At 41.9% G+C, this 24,762-nt stretch overlaps 1 long non-coding RNA gene across 1 annotated transcript in view; it reads right to left on the bottom strand.

Moving 5' to 3' along the window:
* Positions 1–275: 275 nt before the first annotated feature.
* The window catches only part of LOC126481035 (uncharacterized), a 297,066-nt gene continuing 272,579 nt past the window's right edge, over positions 276–24,762 (bottom strand). Inside the window, exon 4 of the long non-coding RNA XR_007587500.1 lies at positions 276–390. This is a non-coding gene — a long non-coding RNA (uncharacterized LOC126481035). The remainder of the gene's footprint in view (positions 391–24,762) is intronic.

The following is a 24,762-nucleotide window of genomic DNA, read 5'->3' as shown; positions in this document are numbered from 1 at the left end:
ATTGAAGAATATCTTCATAGTAGTAATGTTACGGGTTATATTACAAAATATATTGACACAGTAATTCGATAATGTTGCATTGACTTCTTTCCACGTCTCAGGCACACCTCTCCGCAGAAACCACGAAATATGCCAAATGTAATGTAATGTAAAAGACGCGATTAAAACATTCCCTTCGCCAATAAATACTGAACATCAAGAAAGACCATAGCTACGATAGTAAATTGAGGTGGCGAGTTCACATATAATATCTTTTTGTGGTCTATATTTACATACCTGTGTTATCGCTCCAACGCAGAAGTACCGCTAATAAATGAACTTTTGCCATCTGTCGTTAACGCTAAGTTAGCATTACGGCATTGGATTGCAGCGGAGACTAAGCCATCGAACCTGAAAATCAACAAACATTTTGGCCTTAAATTCGGTAATAATTTGCTGCTTGACAGATAAAGTTTTGGTTGATAAAAGTTAATAAGAGATAAAGTTCATTGCAAAACAGATTAACACTGACAATTAGTCATACTGCACGATTTGATCCATTCTTGTTTCCCCTGCACTCACTCAAAGAAACATTAGGAATCGATTCGGGGATGTCATTCGGTGCAGGAAGATTAACATTAAATGTTCGTGGGCACTAATAGTCTCTCACCTGAATATTTTTATTTTATTTTTATGACAATAACTCTTCTAGGAAACAAATTTATTTTCTTCAAAGAGCAATTCGTGTACTAAAACACATACACTATTATTCTGATGTAGAGTAACAATGTTGCTACCTATCTGCCTTTTAGTTTCGTGTCGAAGTGTATTACGAGGAGGAAAGATGGGCTTGCAATATGAGTGTAAGCTGCTGTTAGCTCGTCCATCATTTTATTAGGTATACATCAGTGATGTTTTTGGTGATAAACCTTTCATCTTCGAAACGAAACTTTTGTTTAAAAGAGAAATTACAGTGGAGTTGACAAACATTCTCCAGTACAAATCAAGTCATCCGAAAACGTAGAAAAGACGTTAAACCGACAAAATTTCGAGTGATAGTAATATCTTGCAAAACAAAATTAAATATGCAATGGGTAATGCTACAGTGCGGTACTATACTTTTTTTTTTGAGTCCTCAGTCTTCTGACTGGTTTGACGCGACCCGCCACGACTTTCTCTACAGTGTCAACCTCTTCATCTCAGAGCAGCACTTGCAACCCAAGTCGTCAATGATTTGCCGGATGTATTCCAGTCTCTGTCTTTCCATACAGTTTTATCATCAACAGCTCTCTCTAGTACCATGAAAGTTACTCCCTGTGTCTTAACAGATATCCTATTATCCTGTCCCTTCTTTTAAGTATTTTCCATATATTCCTTTCTTCGTCGATTCTGCGGAGAACCTCCTCATTCCTTACTTGATCAGTCTTCCCAATTTTCAATAGTCTTCTGTGGCACCACATCTCAAATGTTTCGATTCTCTTCTGTTACGGCTTCCCCACAGTCCATGTTTCACTATCATGCAATGCTGTGCTCTAAACATACATTCTTGGAAATTTCTTCCTCAAATTTGGGCCTATGTTTCATACTAGTATGCTTCTCTTGGCCAGGAATGCCCTTTTGCCAGTGATATTCTGCTTTTTGTGTCCTTGCTCCGTCCATCATTGGTTATTTTGCTTCCTAGACAGTATAATTCCTTAACTTCACCTACTTCGTGTCCATCAATCTTGATGTTAAATTTCTCGCTGTTCTCATTCCTGCTCCTTCTCATTACTTTTCTCTTTCTTCGATTTACTCGCAGTCCATATTCTGTCTCCATTTTAGACTTCGTTCCACTGAACAGATCCTGTAATTCTTCTTCACTTTCACTGAGGATATCAATGTCATCAGCCAATCTTATTGATTTCTTCTTACCATGAATTTTAATTCTTCTCTTGAACCTCTCTTATTTCCGTCATTGCTTCTTCGATGTATAGACTGAACAGTACGGGAGAAAGACTACATCCCTGCCTTACACCCTTTTTACTGCGAGCACTTCGTTCTTGGTTTTTTGTATTTATTTTATATTATCCACCTTTCCCTATAGCTTACCGTACTTTTCTCAGAATTTCGAATATCTGGCACCATATGACATGGTCGAATGCTGTTTCCAGGTCGACAAATTCTATGAACGTACCTAAAGCCAAACTGATAGTCATCTAACAGATCCTCAACTTTCTTTTGTCTGAAACCATTGTCTTGCATACTTTGTTACTGTATTTGAAATACACAATTATTAATTAACATAAGAAAACGTAATAAATTTAAGCAAAAAAACACAAGATTTTCAAGACGACACTAATGAGTCTATGAAGTAATATATAATATTATCACTTCGTGATCATACCGGCAGAAGGTACAGACCATACTGCACAAAGAAAAAAATTACTGTAAGATTTACTTCACAGTTTGACCTACAAGAAAACAACTGTAGAATTTTATTTATAATTTTGAATGTAACTATTTCATTGTCTTATGATCCAAGAAAAGGGACCTTTTCCGCCGAAACTGTGACGCGTATTACATTTTTTATGAAACGCCACCGCATGAAATAAATAACCCATGTGTACTGGTCAAAGAGAAAAAGAGCAGAGATGTTAAATGGCAACACTCCTTACGAAACGTGCGTTTTGCACCGTGGAAAGAGCAAAATTTCATTTAACCATCCACCTACGAAACAAAGTGAAGGTAACGGATTTGATGATTTTCGATTTCAGTCAGTTATCTAAACATGAAGATTAACAGCCAACGTCAGTTTGCTCCCACTATTCTCACTCTCTTTCATTTAGTGAAGTACCGTTTCTTGACTACTTCACGATAGTTTTTTTTCTAAGGCGTAATGGATGGTGGTGTCCACGTGGCCTAGAATCTTAAGTCCCTGACAAACTGGCCTAGTGACTGTACCGCAGGTTACTTGACCCAGAATTCCAAAAGAGGGATTCAGACCCTATGAAGAGCGACGGATAAACGGTTGTTAGCGATCTCCCGTCGGGACAGTTGCTTTGCTTGGTCAGCTCAGAGAAAAAAAAAAAGCTTCACAGCCTACATTCCTCCTCACCCTGCACTGTTTCACGTCCATGCTGGGAAAACAGGTTGCCGTAAAAAGTGTGAAGATTGTTACAGCAATCCTCTGGGCTCAAGGAATGAGCTTGTTACGACCAAAACAAGTTCAAACTCCTGAGCAAAATGGTTCAAATGGCTCTGAGCACTATGGGACTCAACTGCTGAGGTCATTAGTCCCCTAGAACTTAGAACTAGTTAAACCTAACTAACCTAAGGACATCACAAACATCCATGCCCGAGGCAGGATTCGAACCTGCGACCGTAGCGGTATTGCGGTTCCAGACTGCAGCGCCTTTAACCGCACGGCCACTTCGGCCGGCAAACTCCTGAGCAGATTACGCTCTGTTATAGATACTACGGCCCGACATGGTCATAAAGTGAAATCAGCAACAGAAGTATGTTTGACCCACTCGCACTGTTATCATTGGAAATGATTCGTCGTCACGAACGTGAAACGGCACGGCGTAGTCGCCGTTACGAGAGAAGATTTTCGCTTTTGTTATATTTTTCGTGTTTAACTTAAAAAATAGAATGGGAAGGCAATAGAGGCATTCTACCGAATCTGTTTAGGAATGACACTCTACAACCATGTGACTGAAGAAATGAAATGTTGGATTTGGATTTATTTTATTTATAATCTTAGAATGTATGTGGCAACCCTACCTCGATAGAAACCACTCATACAGTGAGGGGAAAAAATGAGAAAAAGATGAAGTTCTGAGAAATGCTTCAGACATGTCAAAGTAGAAAAACCACTACCACCACTGTAAGCTACATGCGGACGCGTCAAACTGCTCTTTCTTCGTGGGAGAAGCCGACTATTTAGTTCTTGTTTACAAGCGCAGAATCTTACTTTCTTCTGTGCATTATACAAATTATTCTTCGAGGCAAATACCTCGAAATATCACGTTTTTAAGTAAACTAGGAATACGAAATGCAAGTGCGTTCATAATGAGTCTAAAAGAGACAGCGTCGTATCTTGTCAACTTATCGAGTGCACTTAAGTGCATGCTGAAGATCGCAGTTTTAAGCAGTAAGAATGACGAAAAATCATAAAGGAACACTGACCTCTATCAAGATGTTGCGCTGCTGCCATCCTTGGTTCGTTGTTTGTTTCACTTCACAAAGATCCGGTGGGCGAGACGAGGAAAAACAACAAGGGGCGGAAGGAGAAATGGCTGTTCAATTTCCGTTTTTTTTTTCCTTTATGAGAATGCGAATCCCATTTGTTCAGCCCTTCTCTAACTATGCTAATACTCCGTGTTCACCAATCTCTACGAGGCTCCAGAACGAAACTTTCACTCTGCAGCGGAATGTGCGCAGATATGAAACTTCTCGTCAGATTAAAACTGTATGCCGGACGGAGACTCGAACGAATCCTGCAAGTTTCGCAGAATAGGTGGAAATAGAACTGTGAGAAAAGGTCTTGAGTCGAGCTTGGGTAGCTCAGTCTGTAGAGCGCTTGCCCATGAGAGACAAATGTCCCAAGATCGAGCCTCGATGCGGCACGCAGTTGTATTCCGCTAGGAAGTTCCACATCAGCGCACACTCCGCTGGAGAGTAAAAATTTCGTTCTAGAACCTCATAGAGGTCGATGAACACAGATATTACCCTAGGTAGCGAAGGACTGAAAAAATCGTACTCTCATTCTGATGAAGGGAAATAACGGAAGTAGCTGTCAGGAAACTTAACATCCATTCCTGCTTCCGCCGTAAACTTTAACCCCGTTTCTGCTTTGTTCTTTCTGGGGTCCTTAATTTATTTCGTCAAGCAACACTTTCAAGCTACAATAGCGCTAATCTACCACCACTCACAGATCGACTGAGGCTTACACTTCACGTCTCCCCAAGCAGATCTGAACTTCACATCTACGAAAAAGCGACTAGTTTCCAGAGGTTCTTGTGGCCCGAAATGACCCTTGGCTGGCAACAAGAGTTTGACATTTTCTTGAGTAAAGTATAGTGGCTTAGACAGGGATTGAAAAAAAAACAACATTTAGGTTTACCTTCTTTTCGGCACCGGTAGGAGAGGACTGTGAGGGAAATCAGATGTATCAATTTCTTAAGCAAGCATTGACCGATTTAAGGAAATCGCGAAATATCGAATACTAACTGTCTGAAAGCGGGAAATGAACACAGTTTGTTAATCATTACTCAGTCTTGTTGCGTTTTTTGATAGAAGTTCTTTTGGTAAGACCACAAGAATTAGCTTATACACTAAATTTGATTCGTTAGGCAAGGAACGGTATGAGGGTACAGGTGTATCTTTTTCGACATTACGAGGGAAACCAAGGAATTGTTATTTGGTATCTCATAATTCAGCGCTCTAATTTTGTCTTTTGTATTTCTTGTTCTTATTAGTATATTTGAAATTGTTTTACTTTAGTAAATGATATTATTAAACAGTCTGCCGCCGTTTCCATAGGTAAATGCTTTTTGTAATTCTGCAGCTGATAGTGGCGGTTTCTATCTTGCAGTGCAGTCTTTGTGATACTGCTCTTGATCGAAAGTTGGAGGATTAACTTTGGTTTCACATATTTACAGCTTTCTAGTGGGTTCTTCTTTTCTCTGAAGCATTTCATTCACTTTTTCCCGGTCGTCGAACTTAGAACTGCTGTCAAAAACTGTCAAAAATTGGGACAAATCACTTCTAATAATGTATAAATATCACAGTTTCACTTTCTTGTAGCACAGGCTAATTATTTATTTTACTATTAACTGCTACCTGCAGGTGCATTTGTGTTATGAGGAGTGATGGTGATTAAGTAAGCCAGTGTGCATGCAATACCATGAGCTGCCCTCACGTGTATGCCTGTTCGGGTAAGCATAGCGCGTGATGTGTCCGCTCTCCCTTCTCCTAAACTGTCCGTGGCCGAGCGGTTCTAGGTGCTTCAGTCTGGGACCGCGCGACCGCTACGGTCGCAGGTTCGAATCCTGCCTCGGGCATGGATATGTGTGATGTCCTTAGGTTAGTTAGGTTTAAGTAGTTCTAAGTTCTAGGGGACTGATGACCTCAGATGTTAAGTCCCATAGTGCTCAGAGCCATTTGAACTATCCTAAGCTGTCCCAACACACGATGCGACGTCATGCGCAGCGTCGCTGACGAGCAATGCGTACAGAGGGGAATGGGTAGGAGCGCGCTCCTATGCATCGTGCTGTCGAAGTAGCTGTACATTATACCACGTGTACATTATGCAACAAATAGCGTGGAAGTATGGATTAAACACACTGAAGATTAAATAAGCATTGTATTCATTACTTTTAATTGTAGGACATATCACCAATAATAGTATTTTCTCAAATTTGATAGAGACACATATGCAAAGGGTAAATAGCTTTTTCAAAGGGTAATTATTTTTCTCCTTTTTGCGTAATATTCTTCAGATCAATATCTATCTTGCACTACACAATTTCTAAAGTAGCCTGTGTTCATTCTCAGGGTTCAAGTAATCTCCACACCAAATTTTATCAAAAGCGGTTCAGAGGGTTATTCACGGAAATTTAATGGACATAGTTACTTTCGCATTTATTATATTACTATGGATAAAACTTTCAATTGATAGATTTATTAGTAGTATAGAGAATATGTTCTGGAGCACCTGCTGCAATTCTGCTGTTTAATTTCTCTAACTTAAACCTAAAACCATTTCGAATATACGAGTATAACATAGCAAAGAAAAAAATGTTCTGCAAAATGTAGTTTAAATAAATTTATAATCGCTAAGAATGCTTTCTTCTACATACAAGTTGTAAATGACATTCTACTTTTTTCTTTTAAAAAAATATATTTGCGTTATGTAATTAATATGAAGGATGTGTCAATAATGCACAGTGGGCAAAATAAAACTGGCCAATATAGTATTATGTGCCCTCTAAGATTTGCAACGCAGGTTACAGTCTCAGCAAGTTGGGTCGCGTGTCTTACGGTGCATCAAATAGACTGTAAGACAAAAGAAAAAAAAACAAAGACACTGGACTCGCATTCGGGAGGACGACGGTTCAATCCCGCGCCCAGCCGTCCTGATTTAGGTTTTCCTTGATTTCCCTAAATCGCTCCAGGCAAATGTCGGGATGGTTCCTTTCAACGGGCACGGCCGACTTCCTTCCCTAATCCGATGAGACCGATGACCTCGCTGTCTGGTCTCCTTCCCCAACCCAACCCAACCCAACCCAAAAAAACGACGGACCACGAAGAAATTACTCGAATGGGATGGAAATCGGTACATCTGATGTACGTGTACAGACAAACAAATGATTACAATTGAGAAAAATTATATGAGTTATTTAAGAGAATGGGCTTCATAAACTGAATAACTCAATGATGCGTAGGTCCACCTCCAGCCTTATGCAAGGAGTTATTGGCTTGCCATCGATTGATACAGCTGTTGGATGACCTTATGAGGGATATCGTGCCAGATTTCGTACAACTGGCGCGTTAGATTGTCAAAATCCCGAGGTGGTTGGGGGCTCCGTTCATAATTCTCCAAACGTTCTCAAATGGGTAGAGATCCGGCGTCTTTGCTGGCCAAGGTAGGGTTTGGCTAGCACGAAGACAAGCAGTAAGAAACTCTCGCCGTGTGCGGGCGGGCATTACCTCGCTGAAATCGAAGCCCATGGCGGCTTGCAATAAACGGCAACAAGCCTGGAAGTAGAATATCGTCGACGAATCTCTGTGCTGTAAGAGTTCCTGGGATGACAACCAAAGGGGTGCTGCTATGAAAAGAAATAGCAGTCCAGACCATTACTTCTGGTTGTCGGGCCGTATGGCGGCCGACAGTCAGGTTCGTATCCCACCGCTATCCGCGGTTTCTCCAGGCAGGTCTCCGGCCTGGAATATAATTGACTGGAGTAGAATTGTCTTCAGTGATGAGTCCCGCTTCGAACTGAGTGCCGGCGACTAGCGAAGACGTGTCTGGAGATGCCCCGCAGAGATGTGGGATACCAACCTGATTGACGCCCGCTACACTCCCGACGGCCAGGAGTGATAGTCTGGGATGCCATTACATTTCTGCTTGTCATCTGCGACACACTTACAGCACAACGGTATGCCGACGATATTCTACACCCCGTTTCGTTACAATTCATGACAAACCATCCTAGGCTTACATTCTAGCAAGAGTGTCTATTGCTTGCCTTCGTGCTTGCCAAACCCTATCTTGGCCAGCAAGGTCGCCTGATCTCTTCCGAACTGAGAACGTCTGAAGCATTATGGGCAGATCCCTACAACCAGTTCGAGATTTTGGCGGTCTAATGCATCAGTTGTACAGACATTGACACCCTCAGGAGAACATCCAACAACGAAGTCAGTCAGTGCCAAGTCGAGTAACTGCTTGTGTAAGAGCCAGAGATGGACCAACACTGACTCACTCAATTTGTGGAACCCTTTTTCTTGAATAAATTCTCCAATTTTCCTGAAATGTGTTCATTTGTTTTTGTGTACATGTGCATCACATCTAACAGTTTCCGTCCCATTAGGACAATTCCTTTTTGGTGTACCGATCTGTAGTAACTTTTCTAAGGCGTTGTAGCCTATTTTATTTCCGCAGAATAGAAGACACTGGAAAAAGATGGCTACACACTGGTCGGTGAGCTGGACTCGCTTTCAGGAGGACCGGATTTCAATAACCCCTCCAGCCTTCCAAATTTACGTTTTCCGTGGGTTCCTTAAATTGAGTTTAACGTTGGGGTGTTTCTATAGAAAAAGATGCGGTCGATTTCCATCCCCGCCCTTGCGTTATCCGGCTTTGTGCACCGCCTATAATGGTCTCGTCCCTATCGAGACCTTAAAACCTAACCTTCCTTTTTCTTCTCCAGTCTGGTTCTCTGACAACATCCACGCTATGGATTTATAATCGAAGGATGAGTGGAATGGCGCTTTGTAGATGTATACCTTCGCCGTGTCGTTGGTCCCTTATAAACGCAGTTTTATCTGTTTTACGAGGTTCATCGGGCTTTCGCTATTTGGCCGATGATGTTGGATTTCCATGACATAATTTTGTTATTGTGACGCGCAAATTGCAAGCTCCTCACTATGTGTTTCTCTATGAAATTAGGCCCAAGTTTACCTTCCACTCTATAAGAAATCCACGTATTACCAACACTATGAACCCCCCCCCCCCGCCCCCACCCCCCACCTGTTACCCAAATTAAAACTCTTACGTTAACCTTTGACTAAGCAGAACCTAATCTGAATTAAACTGTAAGTGGTCTGAATACAACTTGTCTGTATGTAAAATACGCAACTGAAGTAAAACTATTATCTAGCCCTAATCTAAATTGTCACTTCTCTCTCGTCTTGACACCATTATTGCAAGATTTCTAGAAAGCACAACAGCAAGCAGGCAGGCAGCGGCAAACCCAGATTTCTATTTTTAAATAAAATTTCCAAACAATATTCAAACTGTCGCACACCATTCGGTGCAATGTGGTAATGCGTAATGATAAACTTTTTTTAAACAGTGGGATCGGGAGAGCAATTACTCCTATGAAATGATATTCCATGACAACTACTTTAGAATGAAGTATGTACTCAAAAAAATGTTGGATAAAACTTCGCGTGATTCTCACACGTATCATTAGTCTGAACAGTACTATGCTTAAAAAAGAGAACAATGATTTGAAAAGGATGTAGAGCATTTCTATAAAAACCAAAAAGCTTAAGCAGTTGATATCTTAATGCATGACTCCGGGAAATTGGGTGGTTTTTCTCTCAGCTTTGAGCAAATTAATTAGCTGACAATAATCGTTCCGAAAAACTAGCTGCACAATGTTGCAGTCTTACCTCAAACTATTCAAAATTTATATTCTTTTCACCTTCCAACATGTACATCATATTCATCCTTGCTGTCCTTTAAAAAACTTAACATACAATTACAACTGAACATAGCACTAGTAAATACGTCCGTCATCTACCACATTTCAGCTAAGAAATCATTAGACTGTGCATAGGCAAACACTGTGCCACGAGAAGACCAAAGATTGTTTAACAGTACCATAACTTGCTCTCTCTAACTCGCACATCGATAACTTACAAAAATCAAAATGACATACCTGCCTTACAAAATAACTGACCGTCTACAATGATGATGTTACCTGTTGCCATGGGATTAGCTGCTCTTCCATTTTGAATCTTTCGGCTTTGATTGTGCGCCAATGTTTAAAGATTGCACTGCGTCAATATGTGAGTGGTTCTAACGGTTTAAGAAACATAAACCCAATACGTTGTCCTGCACAACGAGTATTCGTCGCTTTACTAGGAGAATTCCAGAACAGTCTATCTCATATGTAATGAAGACAACTTACAGAACAGTTGTGCGATCTATTCTCGAGTACTACTCGTGTGTTGCGCATCCCCACCGGGTCGGGTTAAAGGAAGACTACGAAGCAATTCAGAGACGTGCTTCTACATTTGTTAGATCTTTCCGTAAAAAAAATGTCGAGAAAATTTAAAAGATCGAAACCTGCGACAACATCAGAAAGAGCCTGCAGGTACCAACGTACGTCTCCTAAGTAAGAGAAATCGGGGTTCTTATGGAAGCATCCCTCCATGAACCATGGACCTTGCCGTTGGTGGGGAGGCTTGCGTGCCTAAGCGATACAGATAGCCGTACCGTAGGTGTAACCACAACGGAGGGGTATCTGTTCAGAGGCCAGACAATCGTGTGGTTCCTGAAGAGGGGCAACAGTCTGCATGACTGACTGATCTGGCCTTGTAACACTAACCAAAACTGCCTTGCTGTGCTGGTACTTCGAACGGCTGAAATCAATGGGAAACTACAGCCGTAATTTTTCCCGAGAGCATGCAGCTTTACTGTATGGTTAAGTGATAATGGCGTCCTCTTGTGTAAAATATTCCGGAAGTAAAATAGTCCCCCATTCGGAACTCCGGGCGGGGACTACTCAGGAGGATGTTGTTATCAGGAGAAAGAAAACTGGCGTTCTACGGATCGGAGCGTCGAATGTCAGATCCCTTAATTGGGCAGTTAGGTTAGAAAATTTAAAAAGGGAAATGGATAGGTTACAGTTAGATATAGTGGGAATTAGTGAAGTTCGGTGGCAGGAGGAACAAGGCTTCAGGTCAGGTGAATAAAGGGTTATAAATACAAAATCAAATAGGCTAATGTAGGAGTAGGTTTAATAATAAACAGGAAAATAAGAATGTGGGTAAGCTACTACAAACAGCATAGTGAACACATTATTGTGGCCAAGATAGATGCGAAGCCCACGCCTACCACAGTAGTACAAGTTTATATGCCAACCAGCTCCGCAGATGACTAAGAGATTGATGAAATGTGTGATGAGATAAAAGAAACTATTCAGATAGTGAAGGGAGATGAAAATTTAGTAGTCATGGGTGGCTGGACCCCGATAGTAGGAAAAGGAAGAGAAGGAAAAGTGTAAGTGAATATGGAATGGGAGTAAGTAATGGAAGAGGAAGCCGCCTGGTAGAATTTTGCACAGAATTTGAGTAGCGACATTCTCTCTCTCGCGTAATAATGGCGAATAGAAGTAGAAGGCCGGAAATGATACTCTTTCACTAACAAGGAACTTCTTGAGTGGGAGGTCGCAACTTCAATCTTTATTAAGTCTGTTGTGTAGCTTATCGTGAAACTGGCAATCTTTTAAGGCGTAGCTGCAGATAGCGCGATAACGTTTTTCATAGGCATGGAAAAAAATGAGGAAACAGAGGGTGAATTTGTCCAGTGGTTCCGGGTGGTATTAATTACAATGTCTCACACTTTTCGAAGGGATAGTATGGTTTTTATACGGAAGCCGCGACTCTAGCAAAAACAAGTTATTTTGAAAGCAATCGGCCAAAAGCAGTGCTGAAATGATAGTTTTAGTTGTCTTACACCCCTTTTCCCGCTCTTGCTCCCTGTGACGTAATTATTCCCTACTGCCCTTGCAAGGTAACGCACGCGAGAAAGAATCGTAGAGGGCAGAGCATCTTTAACTTCTCGCTGCACAATAAATAACTTTTCAGATACTTTCCTATCCAGATTAATAGTTGGCGTAATTGTATACGAATGCTTGAGGCATCGGTGACAGTTGATCTTGATCCAACTCTCTTGGTACCTCTAATTTCCATGGTTCCTTTCATATGCATTTGCTTTTCGAATTCCGATTGGTTGGCTTTGAAAACAGATTCCTTACTGAATGATGGGATAATTTTGTTTATCTCGTCTATAAATTTTAGGGTCGACTCCGCAGTTTGCTGTGCATCGTCAAAATGACACTTTGTTTGAAATATCTTATGTCTTCCGATTCTGTAGTACTGTTTGAAGTTATGAAACCATCCACTGCTTCCCTTGAAATCATTGCAGTCTGTGTCGCCCGCAATTTGATGTGCATAACGTAGGAGTTCACTATCATTCACATCCTGTAAATTGTCTCGGGCATACTTGAAACGCGCAAACATCAGTTTTTGTAATATCCGCAGTTTTTATTATGCACCACAAGGTCATATTGCTGCGTACTTATTTGAAATATGTTCATTTTTTTTTTACTGCGCTGCTAAATACCATCCATGTACGTAAATACCTTTCGTACCTGCTCCTTGAACAACGCTTGTCCTTTTCACTGTAGCTCTCTGTCCGACAATGACCATAACCGACACGGCTCCATAACTTAGTCAGTACCGTTTTCATTTGCTACGCACGTATCGTCATCTTTGCAATCTTCACGTATATTGCCCGCACAATCGAGCTCATACGACACCACACATTCTACTGACTGATGTTGCAGAAACGCTAATATTTCATCTGCCACTTCTTTCTCACTCTGGGAATTCCCTGGATTCCTTTCTGCCAACTTGTAGATTATAATGCAATGTTTACTTCGTTTATCGTTGCCATTGCTCTTCTTTGTATCAACACCACCAGCACCGTAGCACTGTTTAGAGTCACTAGCCAACTAAGCAGTTCAACTACGCTCACCATTGGATACCTCCAGTACCGGCCTCTGTTGGCATTAGCAGACAATATTGTACTCGTAATTGCACGGTAGACAATATGTGTGGCGCGAAACATCACTGGACTTCTGCGATTTCGCCTTCAAGGGGTTAGCTGTAAGTGTCCTCCGCCGCACATCATACACTGCGAAATGTAGGCTGACATAGATTTAGATGAATCAACGTATGTTCACACTTCGCCTGCTCAGTGGGTATGATTTGCCCAGAAATTTCAAGAGCACAAGAGCCCTGAATGTACGATGAAAGTATCGAATATTACATCTTGTATTACAGAAAACCACTCGTTCATAATAGGGAAAACATCTGAAGCAAGGGCACTGAGCTTCTCCTTTACTAAGACAGCGTACAGAAAAAAGATTGCGAAAGCTGGCGGAATGGAGAAGTCGCGATCAGACCTAAAGCAGTCAGAAGAATCCCAGCCGCCTTAGCGGGATTACCTCAGAAGGCACGCGCCAGCGAACGCTTTCCTTACAAAAAATCTAGTGAGACCAACAGGTTCTTCGATCTAGACATGTAGTGCAGATAGAGTCAGTTCTATTCAGGTTACTGCTTTGTAGCAGGGGAAGGAGAAAACTGACTTGCTCCGGAATGACTCGTGTATGGAACAGTCGAACCAAACAATGGCTTCAGTTTTTGTTTCCTTTTTTCTCAGCTGGAACCACGTAGGCTACTACCTATAACAACAATATGAGCGCCAGATTATGTCCTTATTCAGCAAACACATCCTTGTTAACAGTCTTATGCCTCCACTCGGTTGATATTGAAACCTGATCTAGTACTGTATCTCGTAATTCCACGAGCTGCAGTTTTATTTTATTTATTTTGTCGTAAGAGGCCGTGATCATATCGAGTTTTGTTGTTTTTAATCAGCTTTACCGCAATGTCTGTTAATGCCATTTGCATGAAGAAACGAACGACACGTTTTGAGAAGAAATAAGAACGTTAAAGAACCTTAACCTTGGAAGAAATAAGAACCTTAAATTTAAATCTGTGTGTAAATTGTTATGTGTAATGTATTCTGTTGTGTGAGGTTTACATGAGAATTGGGTGATCTTCTTAAACGTGTTGTTCCCTGTGAATAGCACTGATAAATCTTTTGGGTAGATCTCTCTGATGCCTACAAAGGTTGTGATCTGCTGCTGTATCCTGCCACCCTTCTCGCGTTATTAGTCAAATACCAATGATCACATCACTTTGCACCAGCCGGATTGGAACTCGCTACTTCCGTGTAGAATACTAATCCTACGTCCTCTTTTACTGCCACTGCCACCTAGCGATAAATGATTTAATTAGCTTTTGAAACTAAACGATTAATACAATGATGTCAACAAATACTGAAAAATATCCTACTTCGGTAAATCTACTTGACAAATGCAATGGACTTCTATTTGCGCCAGGCTCTAGTCAGTCGGCCGAAGTGGCCGAGTGGTTCTGAGCGCTACAGTCTGGAACCACTAGGTTCGAATCCTGCCTCGGGCATGGATGTGTGTGATGTCCTTAGGTCAGTTAGGTTTAAGTAGTTCTAAGTTCTAGGGGACTGATGACCACAGATGTTAAGTCCCATAGTGCTCAGAGCCATTTGAACCATTTTTTGCTCTAGTCACAAACGACTGGAACATTACGTTTTATCGCGACGCACATTTTTTTTCTGTGAATTTTGAAATGTTACTAGATTTGAAAGCATAGTCTAACTGTAACATTACTGGAATGATTTCACTATTGAACCACTAGAAGCTCTGTTCAGAGACATCCACGTCGTCCACTCATGCGTATACTCCAGAGGGGGATCTTCTGTGGGAGTTGGTCAGTCACTGGGGTGCGCGGTTCATTCTTGCCACTAGCGTGGTCTTGTGCGCTGTGATGTATTAGTGAGACTCTGTATGACTTAAAACCAGAAAAAAGTTTTCTGTGTACCACACAGAGCTGGTAGGGCCGGTGACCATAGAGCACATTTATCTCCGAGGCTAATACCTTAATATCTGGCAGTCACAAACCATCTGATGCCGATGGTGCAGTATCAGCAAGGCCGTCTACCTTGTCTTTGGGTGTTGACTCAGGCATCCTATTACGATACATTATGATTCATTAGGGGTATGTCAATCTGCTTGGCATGACATAACTATTTCTAACATCTGGCACGCAAACTCTGCTACTGAGCAGCAGAAGACAAGGGTTGTAGTTCTCATTACCCAGGGGTATGCATTCCATGTTCACTGATTTCCGAAATAAAAGCAGTAAGCCACTACTTCCTCGTCCTATATGTAATTCACGACATAATCATACAAACTGTGAACTGATGTCCGTACGATCAAGTTGTTCTCGGAAGATGGCATTCCGATCAACGGACAACCGCGCCTACGATGACGTCACGGCACCTACTACACAGGATAATTTTTGCCGGATGTTCCCATGTCCACGGTCGCTTTGTACACGGTCACAGACGGTGCTGTATGGCACAGAGAAGCGCCTACTAGAGTCTCTTACGAAGAATGGAAGCAGGAGAGTTGCAAACTGACGTGGCCCGATGGCTTAATGTGAATCGTACTGTTGTTTCTCGGATGCGGCGACAGTTTATAGAGATGGAGACTGTATCCCGACGACCAGGGCATGGCCAATCATGTGTGACATCAGAAAGAGGACAGTTATTTGGCTAAAAGAGCACGATGGTAACACGTTAGTACAACACGGCAACTGGCATCTGACCTTGCAGCACTCAGTGGACATTTTGTATCGAGACAAATGCTGTACTGCAAGCTTCAGCAGTTGGCCTTTATTGTCGGAGACCTGCTGTATGTGTAGCTCTGAGGCGTCTTTACAGAAAGAAACATATGGAGTAGAGCTGTCAACGCGCCACCTGGACCGTCGAACAGCGGGTCAATGTTCTTTTCACAGATGAGTCCCTATTTGGTTTGGAGAGTGATTCTCGACGTATTCGCATCTGGAGGGAATTCGCATCTGGAGGGAATGCGGAACACGATTTCGAGGCCCAAATATTGTGGATAGAGACCGTTGTCGAGGAGGGTCCCTAATGGTGTGGGCAGGGATTATTTTGACCACTCTGTCTCTTCACGAAATTGTATGGATGAATTGGCAAGGTTTAATTGCGATCAGGAATCGTGACAAGATCTTGGGACCTCATGTGCGGTTGTTGGCACGTGCTATTGATGGATGATAATGTTCGACCTGATAGAGCACGGTGATTGATGTTTTCTTTGAAGATATCGCAAGTATGGCGTAACCTGCTCGTTCCTCCGATTTGAATCCCATAGAGCAGGTATCGGATGCATTTGGGAGAAGGTTGCATCACGTCAGCATCCGCCAACCATCTAAAGATTTGCGAGCGGTTCTGCAGGAAGAATGGGCGTTATTGCATCAGCGTGAGAGTAATGAGCATGCCCCGTCATTCTCAGCTCTGTATTGCTTCCAGAGGTGGTCACAACACAGACTGAGTACCTTAGCCAGTTGTCGGAAAGTTGGTGCAATTCCGTAAGGTTGGAGAAGTCGAAGAACACTTTTCTATGTTGTAGTTGTTTAAATTATGTATTCTTTAAATTGTTTCTACTTTAGCATCATCTCTTTATACAGTTTCGTGGCAAAATAAGTACAAGCTTGCCAAATTTCCTTTTGTTGCTTTAACTTTGGACACCAGTGTAGTTCCTGACAATCAGCGGATGATACTGTTACTCACTGCAGCTTTTCGTTTAATGTTCATACTGCGATTTCTGCAGGTGAACTTCTATCCAAGGTTACACCTAGAGATATTCTGATATTGACAAGGTTCCAATGGACAGCGCTCCCAGGTCAGCTGCAAGGTTCTTGGAATCTAAAGGATCTACAGAAGGCTGATACAAACTTACTGGACATGGGGGGGGGGGGGGGGGGGCTTTGATTCAAGAAAATATAAACTAAAACGATAAAATGTATCTTTGTTCCTTTTTTCTTTTCCATACAATGTATCATAGTTGATTTTTCAGTGTAAAATTTATCAAGCTTCTAAATTCAGTCACATGACCACTATCATGACATCAATCCTAGATACAACAAATATTACATTATGAAGAATTCTTTTGCTTTACACATCATGTCCAAGCATTGGCAGTTATTGCACAGGAAGTATTTGTCTCATTGGTGCCCAAGCATTCTATATAATAATCACCATTTGTAAATATCTTTCCTATGGTGGTGGTTGTTGTTTTCAGTCCGAAGATTGGTTTGGTGCTGCTCTCCATGTTACTCTGTCTTGCGAAAGTCTCATTATCTCCGAATAGCTATTGCAATCTAAATCCTTTTGAATCTCGATCCCCCTCAACAATTTTCACCCCTCACATTTTTCTTCAGTACTAAACTGGTGATCCCTTGATGTCTCTGAACGTTTCCTGTGAACCGATCCCTCTTTTTAGTCACGGTACACAGTAGTTCTTCTGGGACTCTGCAAAAATAGCACACATCCCCGCAACCTTAAGCCCACACACACAGTCTCTATTGCCCCACGCAACCTAGAGATACAGTCTCCGTTGTAACTTCTAGTGTGTCCGGCGCCAAGTCGGCATTCATCAAAGCACTGTCCAGTATGACCTCTCCAGGTGGTCTCTCGCACTTGTGCTTATGGGCCTTCTGCGAATTTTGCCGGCGCTGTTTCCTCTGCCGGTTCATGACCCACAGCTCGTCCCCTCACCTACAGCCAGGCGCAAGACTTTTCCACACAGTCTTTTATATACGAGTGCATGCAGTTTAAAATAAAAATTGTAATCTACATAGTTAAGTACAGACCACCATTAGTTCTGATTCACGTTTCATTCATCGGTGGAGATTAATTTGCTGTGATTTGATTTGCCTTTTTTTAAATTTCAGGTTTTATATGTTTCGGAACAGTTTGGAGAGACGGTCGCGTAACATTATCGTATCTCCCATGTCAACTTCATCTACTTACTCTTCCCTTTCTACTATATTGGCTTCATTTCCCTTGTATAGCCCTTTTACATACTCTTTAAATCTTTCAGCTTTCCCTTCTTTGCTTAATACAGGTTTTTCACATGAGCTCTTGATACTCCTACAGCTGCTTTTATTTTTTCTAAACATCTTTAATTTTCCTATAGGGCGCATCTATCTTTCCCCTAGTGATATATGCTTCTAAATCCTTACATTTGTCCTCTAGCAGTTTCTCTTTAGCCATTTTGCACATCCCGTCGATCTCATTTTTTAGACGTTTGTATTCTCTTTCGCCTGCTTAATTTTTATATTTTCTCCTTTAATGAATTAAATTCAATATCTCCTGCGATATTACAGCATTTCTATTACGTCTTAAGACAAGGCTGTATCATCCTCTGCTGCATTCATATTTCATCTCTCAAAGCTATCTATTTGTCTTCAACAGCATTGCTTTCCCCTTTTGTAGTCAATCGTTGCCTAATGCTCCCTCTGCAAACACTTAATAATGGTTACGGACTATATTTGTAAATGTGAAGCAAAGACAGCAATGTATCAAACATTTCCTGTGCATGGTATAGAGCTAAGGAATTACCCTTATCGGTTTCGCATGCTACGAATTTTCTTCATCGACCCGATAAGAGACGTTTGAAACTAGTCGCTTAATAAATGTTAATGAATGTAATAAACTTATAGTGTTTCCAAAATTGTTATTTCGGCATCTTGATGCTGCGCGGCACTGTTTCCATAGTGTTCTGTAACGGTATTTTCTTGTTATATGTGATACTTTTTTCTCCTAACTTCACTGTCGGATTTGTTTCATTTGCTTGGAGTATGGTTTAAATTAACTGAGAAGTCGAGCCAAGAGAGCAGCCCCTTGACTGTAAGCGCTCATCCACCTGAAGCAACAGATTTTGTGTCTGTTTTACGTAGATTTCGAAAACGTGTGGTTTGATTGTTCAGTGGGGAAAGTGTTGAGCACAAAATACAAAGCTCTGAGGTTCGATTCCCGGTAGAATCTACGGTTTTTCTGACAGTTATCGCTTCTTTCACCTTTGGAAATGATTCGTTAACGAGTAAAATGACGAACTGAGTGTGCACGTTAAACTGCACGTCCCCTGTAATGGGTTACGTAAGTCAGTCAGTAAAAACTGCACAGTGCGTTTATTGTGTTTCCTGGTGGTGACTATATAAAATGCTGACATTGTTGCAATGAAACATATGCAGACATTTTGTTGAAAGACTGTAGACGGCATTGCATGGTTTCTTCTCACTTTAGAATAGTCTGCAGCAATTCTATTCTTGTTTCTTGTACTGCGCGCCTAGTTCCTGGTACACTTAATGTATACAAGAAGTTCCCCCTTTGCTCGCTTTGAGGCGGATTCAGTGGTCACCGGCGATCGCGAGCCTGTGCTGGGAAAACCACCGGGAAACATGTCCGGCCAGCAGCAGGGACGGACACACACTTGGAGATCTGAACGCTACTGCTTGCAAATGTGGATGCAATTTGAGCGTCTTTGTGCCATTTCTTAGCAGCAGCAAGGTGGTATTTCGATGCCAAAGTCGGTAGGTTTCTACAATACAACCAGATAAAGTTTGCATTAACTGAAAAAAAATAAATGGAAGCTAAATGTAAAGAAGAAACGTGAAACTGTATATAACGTTTGTTACGTGAAATATCTTGTTCCTTACCCACGTTAAGTAACTACATGTCAGACCTGTTATTTCTAGTAAGCAGTACAAGAGTTGTGTAACGTTCTGTGGAAAGGTTGAAAGGAAGATCTTTGAAGCCAGCTAGGAGATAGTGGTTGAAGGGAAGGAATTTAATGGCATTTTTGCCAAAGAGATAATTACATACCCAGACCTGGGCCAACTGATAAATAATTCGTCGAAGCGTTTCTCTTGTATGATTTAGAAAGACGTCGAGAAGCTACAACAGGGTGATTGGGTACGGATTCGGATACAACCCTTCAAAATCCTGTATTGTATAACTGCGCAATGGCTCTATGTAAAACAGAGCGCAATGGCAAACTGTGGGCTCCATGCGTTCATCAGAATGCTAAAGAAACCAACATCTAAGAAATCACACGAAGATTATGGTATTGTTTGAAATATCATTAATTATGCTATCGATCTGAAATGCGTACGAAGTTTTGCGACGCCAATGAGATGAGAAATGAAAGGTCTTTTGATAAGCTATATCGATTTCTGCCCTTATTCTTCACAGACGCATTCAGACGCAAATTTATCGGCAGCTATTAACTCGATCATCCTTGATATCGTATGAGATTTGGTGTAACACTTCAAAATAGTTACGTCTGCAGTCTAAACGGTGCGAGTCATTATCGGTAAAACACAAACCAGCCTACATGCGCCTTTATTTGCTATGTGCGACTTATCGATTCCTTCTTTGCTGATGATAACACGTTATCTCCGCCCGCACATTCTTTGCGTGTTGTGAATAACACCACATTATTGCATTCATCTTAACTATTTTCCGTAAGTTTTACATTGTCTCCTGCTTTCACTGACCCAAATGATTTAATTTAGCACATCATGCGATGCACGTAAATGCATTTCTGATTGATCAAAGGTCTCTAATTATATGCTATTGCATATAATTTATGTATATTTCTGATTTAATAGCAATGAGCCATTGGAATGAGAATATAGTGTATTGCATTAATGGCGGCGCACTAATGTGATCAGTTGCAGGAGTTCTTCAAATGGAGATGAAACTTAAAAGGAGTTTTTGGACAGAGGCTGGTACACACTGCAATAGATACCCAAGGCGTTAAGGGATAAATCCTAGGTATATTTAATGTATGAGGAAGAACAGAGAGAGGTTTAAATCCATTACTTTCTTGCCATACATGGAAAGTCTGTCGTCAAAAATAGGTCGGACCCTCACTAAGCATAAAATAATCTTTCGCTCACCAACGAAGACTGCATCACTTTTGGGTTCCCTCAAGGATGACTTTAAGTTCATCAACGCTGACTATTTGCAAGATGACATAGAAATGTAGCCCTTCATACACCGGACAGACGACGCGGGTAGCCCGTGAGAGCTACACTATGTGATCAAAAGTATACGGACACCTGGCTGAAAGTGACTCAAAAGTTTGTGGCGCCCTCCATCGGTAATGCTGGAATTCAGTATGGTGTTGGCTCACACTTAGCCTTTCTGGCAGCTTCCACTCTCGCAGGCATACGTTCAATCAGGTGCTGGAAGGTTTCTTCGGGAATGGCAGCCCATTCTTCACGGAGTGCTGCACTGAGGAGAGGTATCGATGACGGTCGGTGAGGTCTGACACGAAGTCGGCGTTCCAAAACATCCCAAAGGTGTTCCATAGGATTCAGGTCAGGACTCTGTGCACGCCAGTCCATTACAGGGAAGGTTTTTGTTGCGTACCAATCCGCATTATGAACAGGTGTTCGATCTTGTTGAAAGCTGCAATCACCACCCCCGAATTGCTCTTCAACAGTGGGAAGCAAGAAGCTGCTTAAAACATCAATGCAGGCCTGTGGTGTGATAATGCCACGCGAAACAACAAGGGATGCAAGCCCCCTCCATGAAAAACACGACCACACCACCACACCATAACACCACTGCCTCCGAATTTTTCTGTTAGCACTACACACGCTGGCAGATGAAGTTCACTGGGCATTCGCCATACCCACACCCTGCCATCGGATCGCCATATTGCGTACCGTGATTCGTCACTCCACACAACGTTTTTCCACTGTTCAGTCGTCCAATGTTTACGCACCTCACACCAAGGGAGGCGTCGTTTGGCATTTACTGGCGTGATGTGTGGCTTATGAGCAGCCGCTCGACCATGAAATCCAAGTTTTTCCCCTCCCGTCTAACTGTCATGGTACTTGCAGTGGATCCTGATGCAGTTTGGAATTCCTGTGTGAACGTCTGAAAGTTGTCTGCCTAATACAAATTACGACCCTCTTCAGCTATCGGCGGTCTCTGTCAGTCAAGAGACGAGGTCGATCTGAACGCTTTTGTGCTGTACGTGTCCCTTCACGTTTCCACTTCGCTATCACATCGGAGACAGTGGATCTAGAGATGTTTAGGAATGTGGAAATCTCTCGTACAGACGTATGACAAGTGACACCCAATCACCTAACCACGCTCGAGGTCCGTGAGTTCCGCGGAACTCCCCACTCTGCCCTCTCACGATGTCTAATGACTACTGATGTCGCTGATGTGGAGTACCTGGCAGTAAGTGGCAGCACAATGCACCTAATATGAAAAACGTGTGTTTCTGGGGATGTCCGGATACCTCTGATCACATAGTTTACATGGAAGACGGAAATGTACAATGGCTGTAGCGCAGTGAAGCATCGAGACTGTGCATTCTGTGCTGTGCCAATCATGTTTAAAGTGTCATGTCTGTAATAAGGCAGGAGCCTTCGTCATTTATGTAAAAGAACGTAGCGCTTCATGTAATAACTGCTGTGGAATCCGTGTCATCTGCAATTAGCACTCCATGCTGGCTGAGGATCGGTGTTGAAGGGAGCGGATATGACATTTTGAAATGGTGGGGAATTATGTGCGCAGATGACATGGATTCGACAGCAGTTATAATGTGAAGCGCTACGATTTTTACACAAATGACGAGGACTGCTGCCTGATTACACACATGGCATATTTAAACATGACTGGCACTTGGACAGAGATTTCTTTAAAGGATCGATGCATAAACGCACTTTGTAGTAAGCTGTCACTTTAAAATGGCGCAATAGGCATGAATCGTGATAATATACACATTTGATAGAAGTCTTGATGGGAATTTTTGTCCTGTCTAAAATTTTGAAGGAATGTGAACGCAAAAAAATAGAATATAACTTATTTCTTGTTTATTGTTAACCAAACCTATGACGACGATGACGGCTGAGAGATTGAGTAATTGAGTAATTGCAGCAACCAAAGAATTGTGGCAGACTGTAGTACGTACGTAGAAAGCTACGCACTACCCTCAAAGACACAACAAAATTCCACTCACAATATTTTGAATTCAAGTTGAACAACGTTACTACGTCATTTTCCGAGCGTGTGTCTTGGACATCATTTTTTCCCTGGTATTGTGAAACCGAATCGGTAACTGAAGCAGTGCGAAAGCGTCCCTATTTACTCTTTGAGGCGTCAGAACCACGTGGCACAAAGTTATACTGTGGAGTTCAATTATAACTTTGACACACATGTCTCTAATAGGCGCTGTCGTGGCAATTATTTTGCCTGTGAATCCGAAATACCAGATGAGGATATACGGACGCTCTGGATACAATATCGAAAAATTAAAAAAATTGTGTGTTGCCAGAAAAAGTTAAAAGAATCAATGTGCATGGTCTACCTTGCGGAAGGAAGGGAAGTTACTGTTCGTGGACTGCAAGGTCACTTGAATCATAATAAACTCAGATTGAGGAACGTAAAAATGAAAATATGAGATGTGACCTTTCAAAAGCTCGCAACAGTCGCCTGACGTGACCTGAGGAAACCACTGGAGCCATACGTCAGAAGAGACAGACAGAGGTTGGTTCCACAACGCGAGTCCAATGCTATAACGCTGCACGCCTTTGATTAGTTGTGCCCTGCACCAAATTGTTCACATGTGGTGTGGAGTAATTCTCTCCGGCCGACTTGCGAAAGTCATACTTAACCCATCGAGTCCCAGCAATATTAAAAAAAGCAGGTAATTTAAAAATATTTCATAAAATCAACCTTTATTGCCGTAGTAAGCAACCAATACCAGAATAAGCTGGCAAAATGTAAATAATTGTGTTAAGTAGGTGGTCTCACTTTGGAACCACTAGGACATACAGTTTTCAACCACCCATCATTTCATATGATCTATTTGGAATCAAATTCTCATTTTTCCTAGACGTAATCTAACATCTCGAAACTTTCATGAACTCATAATGTCTAAAACAAATTATAGTTCTAAATAACAAGCAAAAGTGTGCCTAAAATTTAATTCCTAATGTATCAAAAATGTAGACTGTCTCTGTGGTTTCATTTCACTCATAAAAGCCGTAGAAAAAAAACATACTTACGTTACAATAACATTACATACACATATTTCACTGTCAGTCATCTCCTCAATATGACCACTGTAACAAAAACCACATGTTAGAATCTCCTGCAGTTACGAAGCACATCTCCGCGTCAGCTGTTGCTTTGACTGTGCAACTAATTGCTACAATGCAGTACATTTGTGGAAGTACCCGAGTGTACCGCTAGATGTCTCTGTCTTTTAACAGCTTGCGGTGCTTTCATGCTATAGGCGCTAGTACTTCAAAACAAAATTAATAAAGGTAAACGACTGGTGGTGTTAAGTAGGCAATCAGAATACTAGATGCGGCATTCGGGAATGAGAGCAGTATCGCTCGGAAGTCCGATGTTGAGTGGAACCTCAGACCGGCACCTAAAACGTAACTACATCCGGAGAAAGGCGGCTGTCGGCGGGGCAGAAGGTCTGGTAAAAAGCCGGTCAACCGTAGAGACCCGCGAGAGATCAAGGTCACTGCCAAGGTAGTTTGTAAGCACCAGGCAGCAGGCGGGAGAGGCGTCGGCACGCCGGGAGCAGTGTGGGGCCCTTTAACTGATAAGTTGTAAGGCTTACATGCTTTTCTGCCATTGTAAATATTTCCCCTTCACCGTACTGGGAGAAAGATACATTAGCCCTCGGCACGAGTTGTCGACAAGATCACTGACACTATTTTAAATGTAATATGTGGCGTGTTTGGTCATCAGTCAGCTGTGCAGCGTTAGCGCAT

Source organism: Schistocerca serialis, chromosome 5 (assembly GCF_023864345.2).
Source record: "Schistocerca serialis cubense isolate TAMUIC-IGC-003099 chromosome 5, iqSchSeri2.2, whole genome shotgun sequence".
Taxonomy (NCBI): Eukaryota; Metazoa; Arthropoda; class Insecta; order Orthoptera; family Acrididae; genus Schistocerca; species Schistocerca serialis.
The sequence above is the reverse complement of the archived record's forward strand: the minus strand, read 5'-3'. Positions and strand labels throughout refer to the sequence as shown.